Raw genomic sequence first — 10,965 nt, 5'->3', positions numbered from 1 at the left:
ACCTGCCTTCCTAATTGCCCCTAATTGCTTCTGCCTGCCAGCTTGATCACTCCCTAACTATTCCCCTGACAGCCTGATTGCCCCCTAACTGCCCTCCCCTGCAGGCCTGGTTACTCCTAACTGCCCTGCCTGAAGGACTGGTCCCTCCCAACTGTCCTCCCCCGCTAGCCTGATCACCCATAACTGCTCTCCCCTGCTGGCCATCTTGTGTATACATAGGGGTAGCCATTTTTAACCACATGGGGGCAGCCATCTTGTGTTTTGGAGTAATGGTCAATCTGCATATTACTCATTTATTAAATAGGATAGAGGCCTGGTGCATGGGAGGGGGCCAGCTGGTTTGCCCTGAAGGGTGTCCAGATCAGGGTGGGGTTCCCTTTGGGGAATGGGGTGGTCTGGGCAAGGGGCCTGTGGTAGTTTGCAGGCCAGCCATGACCCCTAATAACCCTATCAGAGGCCCTGGTATCTGGGATTTATTTATCCTCTATAATTGAAACTTTGTAGCCTTGAGTGGAGACTAGGACAGGCCAGGGCTGGCAGAAAGCTTGGCTTCCTCCTTTGCCAGGGAAATCCAGGCCTCCTACTCTCTCCAGCTCTGTGGCTGCTGCCATTTTTGCTGGGATTTATTTATCTTCTATAATTGAAAGTTTGTAGCCTTGAGTGGAGTCCAGGGTCGGCCAGGGTGTGCAGGAAACTTGGCTTCCTCCATTGCCAGGGAAACCCAAACCTGTGGTCACAGCCATCTTGGTTGGGTTAATTCACATATTTGTTCCTAAATGGCTGGTGGGTATGGCTTGTGGATGTAGCAGAGATATGGTCAATTTGCACATTACTCTTTTATTAGATAGGATAGGGAAACAGAAGGGGAGTGGAAGAAAGAATAGCAAAAGTTTGAATATGAGTGAGCATTCATGTTAGTGTGCTTACTCTTTTGTATGTTTAAAATATCCTATATAATAAAACCCTAATATGCAAATTGACTGAACAGCAGAACGACCGGTCGCTATGATATGCATTGACCACCAGGGGGCAGACACTAAATTCAGGAGCTACCCCCTGGTGGTCAGTGTACTCCCACAGCGGGAGCATCACTCAGCCAGAAACTGGGCTCATGGCTGGCAAGCGCAGCAGTGGTGGTGGGAGCTTCTCCATCACTGCTGCAGGTGGGCAGTAAGGAGTGAGGGGCCCAGACTGCAAAAGCCCTGGACTGCGAGAGGCATGTCTGACTCCTGGCTTACATCTCCTGAGCAGCTCTGAACTGTGAGAGGGCACAGGCCGGACTGAGGGACCCCCCCAGTGCATGAATTTCATGCACTGGGCCTCTAGTTCCATAATAAATGACTAGAACCAATTCTTCCAGTACAAAGTTGGTGTAAGGATGAAGGGAGGTGTTATAAAGTGCTAAACAATTATAAGTTATTGTTTATCTCTTCTGGACTTCAATTGTCTGTAAAGTGAGGGATTTGGACTAGCAGAGCTGTAAGATCCTTTCACCATCTAATTTTTATGATCGTCTAATGTCAGCTTATCTTGTAAGTGGCATGCACCTGGGAACAGGCTCTCATCAGTCAGGTCTCAGCTCTCCTGGGGAGGCCTTTCTTGGCCATCCTATCTAAACCCTCACCCTGTAAACTCTCAGTCTTAGATTTATTTTCTTCATATTATTTGTCACTCCCACTGTTATGGACTGAATGTCTCTTTCCCTTCTTGAATTCATATGTTGAAGCCCTAACCCTCAATGTGACTCTATTTGGAGATAGGGCTTTTTGCGAGGTAATAGAGGTTAAATCCTATATATAGTGAGATGATAGGAATGGGTCCTTTCCTTGACTGGTGTGACTCAGTTGAGTGTCTTCTCATGCACCAGCATGGAAAGGTTGCAGTTCAATTCTTGGTAGTGCACATAGCCTCGTTTCATGCTCCAACCCCAGGAGGGGATGTGCAAGAGGTAGTAAATCAATGTTTTGTTCTCACATTGATGTTTCTTTCTCTCTCTTGCTCTTCCTCTCTCTCATAAAAGAAAAAAAAATAAAAAAGTGGGGCTCTAATCCAAAAGATCTGGTGTCCTTATAAGAAGGGGAAGAGACACTGGGAATACACAGGCACCGAGCAAAAGCCATGAGAGAACTCAGCAAGAGGTGGCCATCTGCAAGCCCAGGAGAGAGGCCTCAGCAGAAACCAACCCTGCCACCACCTCGATCTTGGACTCCCAGCCTCCAGTGCTATGAGAAATGAGTTTCTGCTGCTTAACCCAGGTAATCTGTGGTATTTTGTCATGACAGCCTGAGAAGACTAATATAGCCAGAGTTATCTTTCCTGTTTATTTCTGTGTTTCTAATCTGATTCCCCAGCCAGAATGCAAACATTGCAGGACAGTGCCTGGCACAAGGCAGAGCACCAACGGGCAAGCGGAATGCATCTGAATGAACTTAAATGATTTGAAGTACTCATTCTATACTTATTTATTTTTATTTTTATTTTTAAAAAAATATATTTTATTGACTTTTTTACAGAGATGAAGGGAGAGAGATAGAGAGCTAGAAACGTCGATGAGAGAGAAACATCGACCAGCTGCCTCTTGCACACCCCCTACTGGGGATGTGACGGCAACCAACGTACATGCCTCTGACCGGAATCGAACCCGGGACCTTTCAGTCCACAGACCGACGCTCTACCACTGAGCCAAACCGGTTTCGGATCACCGGTTTCGGCTCATTCTACACTTATTTATTTTGTAGGGGAAGGTCCTGTGTCAATTAGACGTGCTCCCCCCCCTTGAATTGTGAATTTTATAAATGTGAAGGCACCCAAGATGGTGAGGGAGTGTCACTAAAAATGTCGTGGTCCTTCCCTGTCAGCCACTCTTTGCCATGAGCACATCAGGCCCCTTAAAAAGTTCAGCTGGGGTTTAGGAACCAGAATGTTCTGCATCTTGGCATGATGCCAGGTTGTTAAAACACACTCTGGCCATCATCAAACCCCTTGTCCTGTTTGTTCGGACCTACTATATAATTTCACTGGAATTTATATCTTCTGAAGAATAAAAAATCAGACTTAAAATCAGGACAATACTGTTCAGACTCTACTGCCAGAACGTTCGAGGACAGACTTCCCCTGCACGGCTGAAGGATCTTCTCTGAAGATAAGACCATTAATCCCAAGCATTTGCCATGGATACAATTTAAAATAGTACTTAGTGTCATGTTTTATTTTTTTTACATCTTCCAAATTTTGTTGTTAAATAAACTTTATTTGGGATTCATTTTTAAAAAAAATTTCTTTATTGGTTATGGTATCACATAATTGTCCTCTGTGATTCATTTTTTATTTACAGAAAACTTGCACAGAGAGTAGAGAATTCCTATACACACTGCACGCATCTTTCCCTAATGTGACCATCTTACATTGCGATGGTACATTTGTCAAAACGGAGAAGCTGGCATCCGTGTGTTAGTATTGACCAAACCCCAGACCTTGGATTTCAGCAGTTTTTCCATTTCTGTCCCCTCTGCTCCAGGATCCAGTCCAAGTCACACATTGCACTGAGTTGTCACATGTTAGCCTCTTTCAGGCTGTGAGAGTGTCTCATTTTCTCCTTGTTGTTAATTATCTGGACATTCTTGAGAGGAACTGGTCAGATATTTCCTAGAATGCTCCCCAATCTGGTTTTGCCCAACACTTTCCTCATGATTAGAGTGGGGACCTGGGGACTTAGAAAGGTGCTTATTAGTATGGAGCGCTGGTCTCATCACAGGATGGCCTCAGGGCATCTTGGGTGATGCTAACCTGACTATCTGGTTAAGGTCACGTTTGCTGGATCTCCCCATTCTAAAGTTACTGTTTCCCCCTTCCTTGTCTGCTCTTTGGAAGCAACTCACTAATCCCACCCCAACCTCCTGGAGGGGGTTGGTGTCTATCCTATATAATAAAAGGGTAATATGCAAATAGACTGAATGGCAGAATGACCAGAACACCTGTGGCCCCTTGCACCACCCAGCCCTGTCCTCCCAGTGACCCCCCACCCTGATCGGGGGCAGGGCTGGCTGGCAAACCACCCAGGGCTTCTCATCCCAACTGATCCCACCCTCGATGGCCCCCATTGGGGCAGGCCAGTTGAACTCCACCAGTGCACGAATTCATGCACCGGGCCTCTAGTATATAATAATTGGAATTCTTCTGTAAGTAAGATATATTCCTTCAACCCAGTTATTTATTTATTCAATTATTTATTTCCATCAGTATAGACATGTGTAAAAAAATAATGATTTTATGCCATTGGCACAATTCGGTCTACATGTAGACAGATGCTGAATGTAAGTTGTTAAGAACTGAACATTAATTGAGGTGCTTCTTAATGTGAGAGCAAGACCTGTCCAGCTTCTCCCACCAGGCACCAGCTCCACGCTCTGCTCAGAGCCTCTGGGGGGCTTATCACCCTGTGCTGCTTTTCCTGGCCCAGCAGGTCTGGCACCTGGTGACTGCAGCACTGCCTGCCCTCATTTGGGTCCCCAATTTTCACTCCCTTCCAATTAATTTATTTATTTAAAATTTTATCTTTATTGCTGAGAGTATTATTTATTATGGTAATTTCCCACTCCAACTCCTTTTAATAAACTGTTAGTTTTTTTTTTTTTTCAAATTCTAAAGGAAAGTTTATTTAGAAAGTTGCAGAGATAGTAGGAGGGCCCTTGGCACTTAGGAGAAACAGGGAGAGAGAGATGAATCTTGAGCGATGAAAGAGGGAGGAGAAGGAGGAGAGTTTTGGGCATGCTCCGGACAGAGAGCCCTTGCTGAGGGAAAGAGGAGGTAGGGAAAGGCATAGGTGTGCTTCAGAGAGAGAGCCACCTAAACCAACTTTAAAAAAAATTAATTTTAGATTAACAAAACAGTTGCAAACATATTGTACTCCTCGGCCACTTTCTGGTTCCCCCATTATTGACATTTTACCTTATCATGGCTCATCATCAAAACTAAGACAAGTGGCATGGCAGTACTTCTCCACTGACCTCAGTCCCAGAGGCTGCCTACTTCTTAACCCTCCCCTCAGACATCCCAGTCCAGTCTAAAGCCCAGTTCTATTTGCCTAACGCAGGAGCCAGACATGGATGCCCCATCAAATCTCATGTTCAGACAGAAGTTGCTCCCAAGACATCTACCTCAAAGGGTTAACCAACATGCACCAAATACCCGTTAGGTTTTGGGGAGTACTTCCTGGTCTTTACTATTTCTTTCTTTTTATTTATTTATTATAATTTAAAAAATTAATCTTTGTTGTTAAGAGTATTACAGATGTCCCTCTTTTGTCCCCACGTTGGTTTCCTCCACTGGGTTCCCGCCTTGCCCCAGGCTTTGCCACCCTATTGTCTGTGTCCATCGGTAATGCATATATGCATATAAGATCTTTGTTTAATCTTTTCCTGCCTCTCCCACCCCTTCCCACTGAGAATTGTCAGTCTGTACCCTTTCTGTTTATTAGATTTCTTTTTTGTTTGATTTTTAGATTCAATTGTTGATAGATGTGTATTTATTGCCTTTTTATTGTTTATATACTTTTTTGTTTTGTTTTTCAGATTTAAAAAAAATTCTTTATTGTTTAAAGTATTACATATGTGTTCTTTTCTCCCCCTTGACCTCTCCCCAGCCACTCCCACTCTCAGCACATGCCCTCACCCCCTACTGTCTGTGTTCATTGGTTATGCTTATATGGATGCATACATAACATTTGGTTGATCTATTAACCCCCATGTTACCCACCATCTCTCTAAGGTGGGGTGGTCTGTTCAATGCTTCTATGTCTCTGGATCTATTTTTTATCATCAGTTCATGTTGTTCATTATATTCTACAAATGAGTGAGATCATGTGATATTTATCTTTTCTGACTGGCATAATGCTCTCCAGGTCCATCAAAGCTATTGCAAATGGTAAGAGTTACTTCTTTTTTTTTTTTTTTATAGCAGCATAGTATCCATTGTGTAGATTGTACTACAGTTTTTTTTTAATCCACTCGTCTGCTGATGGACACTTAGGCAGTCTCTAAATCTTAACTATTGTAAACTGTGCTGCTATGAACATAGGGGTACATATATCCTTTCTGATTGGTGTTTCTAATTCCTTGGGATATATTCCTAGAAGTGAGATTACTGGGTCAAATGGGAGTTCCATTTTTAATTTTTTCACACCAGTCTGCATTCCCATCAGCAGTGCACAAGGGTTCCTTTTACTCCACATCCTCTCCAGCACTTGTCATTTGTTCATTTGTTGATGATAGCCATTCTGAGAGGTGTGAGATGGTACCTCATTGTCATTTTGATTTGCATTTCTCAGATGATTAGTGACCTTGAGCATGTTTTTGTAAGTTTCTCCGCCTTCTGTATGTCTTCTTTCAAAAAGTGTCTATTTAGGTCCTTTGCCCAATTTTTGGTGGGATTGTTTATCTTCCTTTTGTTAAGTTGATGAGTTCCCTATAAATTTTGGAGATTAAAACCTTATCTGAGACAGCTTTGGCAAATATGTTCTCCCATGCAGTGGGCTTTCTTATTGTTTTGTGTATGGTTTCTTTGCTGTGAAGAAGCTCTTTATTTTGCTGTAGTTCCATTTGTTTATTTTGTCCTTAGTCTCCATTGTCCTAGGACCTGTGTCTGTAAAGATATTGCTATGACATATGTTTGCTATTTTGCTGCCTATGGAGTCTTATAAGTTTTTTATGGTCTTACATTTAAGTCCTTTATTCATTTTTAGTTTATTTTTGTGCATGGTGTAAGTTGGTGATCTAGTTTCATTTTTTTTTTTTTTTTTTTTTTGGTATATCTGTCCAATTTTCCCAACACCATGTATTGAAGAGACTGTGTTGACTCCATTGTATTCTCTTGTCTCCTTTGTCAAATATTAATTGGGCATAATGGCTTGGGTCAATAGCTGGATTCTCTATTCTGTTCCATTGGTCTATGTATCTGTTCTTGTGCCAGTACCAGGCAGTTTTGAGAACCGTGGCTTGGTATTATAGCTTGATATCTGGTATTGTAATCCCTCCAACTTTGTTCTTCTTTCTCAGGATTGCTGTGACTATTCGGGATTTTTTTCATTCCAGATAAATTTTTGGAGAGTTTGTTCTAGGTCTGTGAAATATGCTGTTGTTATTTTAGTAGGGAATGCATTGAATATATAGATTGCTTTGGGTAGTGTGGACATTTTAATGATGTTGATTCTACCAATTCATGAACACAGTATGTTCTTCCATTTGTTTATGTCTTTCTCTATCTCTTTTTTCAATATCCTATAGTTTTCTGATTATAGTTCTTTTACCTCCTGAATTAAGTTTATTCCTAGGTATCTTAATTTTTTTTGGTGCAATGGTAAATGGGATTTTTTGTTTGTTTGTTTCTCTTTTTGAAAGTTCATTGTTGGTATATAAAAAAAAACATAAATTTCTGGTTGTTAATTTTGTATCCTGCTACATTGCCCAATTCATTTATTAAGTCTAGTAGTTTTTTTTTTTTTTTTTTTTTTTTTTTATGGAGTCTTTGGGGTTTTCCATGTACAATATCATGTCATCTGCAAATAACAGTTTTACTTCTTCTTTTCCAGTTTGGATGCCTTTTATTTCTTCTTCTTGTCTGATCTCTATGGCTAGCACTTCTGGTACTATGTCAAACAAGAGTGGTGAAAGTGGGCATCTCTGTCTTGTTCCTGTTCTTAGGTTAAATGGTTTTAGTTTTTGCCTGATGATTATGATATTGACTGTAGGTTTGTCATATAAGGCTTTTATTATATTGAGGTATGATCCCTCCATTTCTACTTTCTGAGAGTTTTTATCAGAAATGGTTGTTGGATTTTGTCAAATGATTTTTCTGCATCAATTAATATGATTCTGTGATTTTTGTCTCTCAATTTATTTATGTGATGTGTAACATTTATTGATTTGTGGATATTGTACCATCCTTGCATCCCCAGAATAAATCCCACTTGGTCATGATGTAATGCTTTTTAATGTAATGCTGGATCCAATTTGCTAGAATTTTGTTGAGGATTTTAGTATATACGTTCATCAGGGATATTGGCCTGTAATTTTCTTTCCTTGTGATGTCTTTATCTGGTTTGGAGATTAGGGTAATGCTGAATTCATAGAAAAAGCTTGAAAATATGCCTTCTTCTTGAATTTTTTATTGTTTATATTTATATTGTTTATATTTATATTGTTATTATTTATATTGTTTATATTGGTTAATTTTTATTTTTTTCTTCTTCTTTCTCTTCTTAAAGAATACCTTTCAACATTTCATGTAATACTGGATTGGTGGCTATGAACTTCTTTAGCTTTTTCTTATCTTTGAAACTCCTTATCTGACCTTCAATTCTAAATGATAGCTTTGCTGGGTAGAGTAATCTTGGTCCTTGCTATTTGTCACTTTGAATATTTTTTGCCACTCCCTTCTGCCCTACATAATTTCTGTTGAGAAATCAGCTGACAGTCATATAGGCACTTCCTTGTATGTAATTAACTGCTTTTCTCTTGCTGCTTTTAAGATTCTCTCTTTGTCATTAGCCCTTGGCATTTTAATTATGATGTGCCTTGGTGTGGTATGCTTTGGGTTCTTCTTGTTTGTGACTCTCTGTGCTTCCTGTACTTGTAAGTCTATTTCTTTCACTAGGTAGGGGAAGCTTCCTGTCATAATTTCTTCAAATAGATTTTCAATATCTTGCTCTCTTTCTCCTGGCACCCCCATAATTCAGGTGTTGGTACACTTGAGTTGTCCTAGAGGCTCCTTCATATTTTTGAATTCTTTTTTTTTTCTTTTTGCTCTTCTGATTGGATGTTTTTTTGCTTCCTAATATTTCAAATCATTGATTTGATTCTTGGAATCCACCTCTGCACCCACTACCAGTTTCAGTGTGCTTTATTCTTTACTTCTCTAGTTGTAGGGTTTCCATTCAGCCAGCTTTCAGGTGGTTCTGGATGATGATTGTTCTGTATTTTAGTTGTAATTTTGATGTGGTTTCAGGAGGCAGTGAGTCCAGGCTATGCTGCCATCTTAGTTCTCCAATATTTCTCTCTTAATTTTTATTTTTAAAAAATGTATTTTGATTGATTTCAGATAGAAAGGGAGAAGGAGAGATAGAAATATCAATGATAAGAGAGAATCATTAATTGGATCCCTCCCACATACTGGGGATCTAGCCTGAAACCTGGGCATGTGCCCTGACTGGGAATCAAACCGTGATCTCCTGGTTCATAGGTTGATGCTCAACCACTTAGCCACACTGGCTGGGCCCCACTTTTTTGTTATGTACAGGATGATGCTCCAACAAAGACACACCAGCCAGGGCTCATCTTTAATATTTCAATGAACAAATACATTCATGTAACTTACTGTTGCCCTTTTTGGTTTCATAACCTGTAGTCATGCAGTTATTAGCTTTCATCTTTCAGAATATAGTGACTAAAGATATTTTCTTTCCCATATCCACTTCTATAAACATTTATTAATTACCATAGCTGCTCTGTCATCCAGTCAGGCATTTGGGGGAACTAAAAAGGCCTAGGCCAGCATGCAGAATGTTGAAGCAGAATGGGAGAGAGGAAAGCATTATAATCATACCTATAATGAAGGCAGAACACAAGAGGGAAGTTTCAAAGGCATACAAACCGATTGTGTCTGTTCTGTAAAGTCCTGCAGGGGCTTCCAAATATCTTCAAGATTAACAGTGGTCTTGACATGCAAGTCCTCCAAGATTTGTTACTATGTTCCCTCTTATCTTCTGAATGCCAGCCATGGAGAACTCTTTCAGATCCTGGACGGTGACGCTGCTTCTCTCTGGACACTTGCCCTTGCAGTTACGATGCCTGGACACTATCACTCCTTCCCTGACAAATGCCTCCCATATTCAGCTATGTGCTCAGACCCAGGCCAGGTTAGACACTCTTGTCAAGCCTCCCAAAGCATCCCGAGGGCTCCTTTTCTAACGACCATTACATTTCATGGTGATATTGCCTTCCTGCCCTTGATGCCCACATGCTCCCCAGTAGGAACTCCATGCTGTGTTCCCTGCCAGGTGTCCCTTGCCAAAGACAGAGCCTGGATCACCCTGCATTCAAGAAATGTTGTGGGATGAATAAATGAATGAATAGAATGAGAGATACGTGGATAAGAAGTATAGACAATGTGTTTTTAGGGTTTCAGGGGGGAGAATGGGGATTTAGTTGGTGAGATCAGGACATTTTCCCTTGGGAGCTGCTATCCGCACTACTACTTCACTGCATGGAAAGACAGAGGGGCCAAGACATTTTGGATAACCATCAGCATAAAGGAGAGTGTGGAAAGCCAGAGGCAGGGGCAAGTTAGGGCAATGGAGAGTCATCCAATTCGGCAAAAGTCTGGGAAGGATGCGAGGCAGAAAAGGAAAAGAGCATTTTATAGTAGGGAGGCTATTTTGTAGGTAGGTGAACTCAATTATCATTTAATAAATATATATATATATATATATATATATATATATATATATATATATATTTTTTTTTTTTTTCTTTTTTTTTTCTCTAGATGTGTCCCACAAGTTTGTCTCCTCGGTGATTGTCCACAGGACTCGGAGACGCAGTAGGAATATGTGGCGCAGACTCAAGGCCCGGCTCTCTCTCCAATGGTGTGGAAAGGAGCAGGTACATCCTGGGGCTGAACCCTGTGTTCCCCTAGTCGCCTGGATGGAGCCTCAGAAAGTGACCCTTGGAGGTACCCAGGCTGGGTTAAAAACTATTTTTAAATGAAACAAGGCACTTCATGAAATACTGAGCCTCCCACCACTGCAAACATTTAAGCCAAGATCTGATTACCATCTGCCCCCGAATACAGAGCTAGGTGGTCCTGCACTGGATCAGAGTCTAGACTAGACAATGATTTAATTTGATTAAAGTCTCCTCCTCATGTAAGATCAGAAAAAGAAAACTAGTGGGATCGCTTCTGAAGGACCTT

At 41.1% G+C, this 10,965-nt stretch overlaps 1 non-coding gene across 1 annotated transcript; it reads right to left on the bottom strand.

The window, feature by feature from the left end:
- Positions 1–10,537: 10,537 nt before the first annotated feature.
- Positions 10,538–10,738, bottom strand: LOC118726198. Its single transcript, XR_004990229.1, has one exon. It is a non-coding gene; the product is annotated as a small nucleolar RNA SNORA73 family (small nucleolar RNA).
- Positions 10,739–10,965: the final 227 nt, after the last annotated feature.

This window comes from Pipistrellus kuhlii, unplaced genomic scaffold, assembly GCF_014108245.1.
Source record: "Pipistrellus kuhlii isolate mPipKuh1 unplaced genomic scaffold, mPipKuh1.p scaffold_m20_p_21, whole genome shotgun sequence".
Classification (NCBI taxonomy): domain Eukaryota; kingdom Metazoa; phylum Chordata; class Mammalia; order Chiroptera; family Vespertilionidae; genus Pipistrellus; species Pipistrellus kuhlii.
The sequence above is the reverse complement of the archived record's forward strand: the minus strand, read 5'-3'. Positions and strand labels throughout refer to the sequence as shown.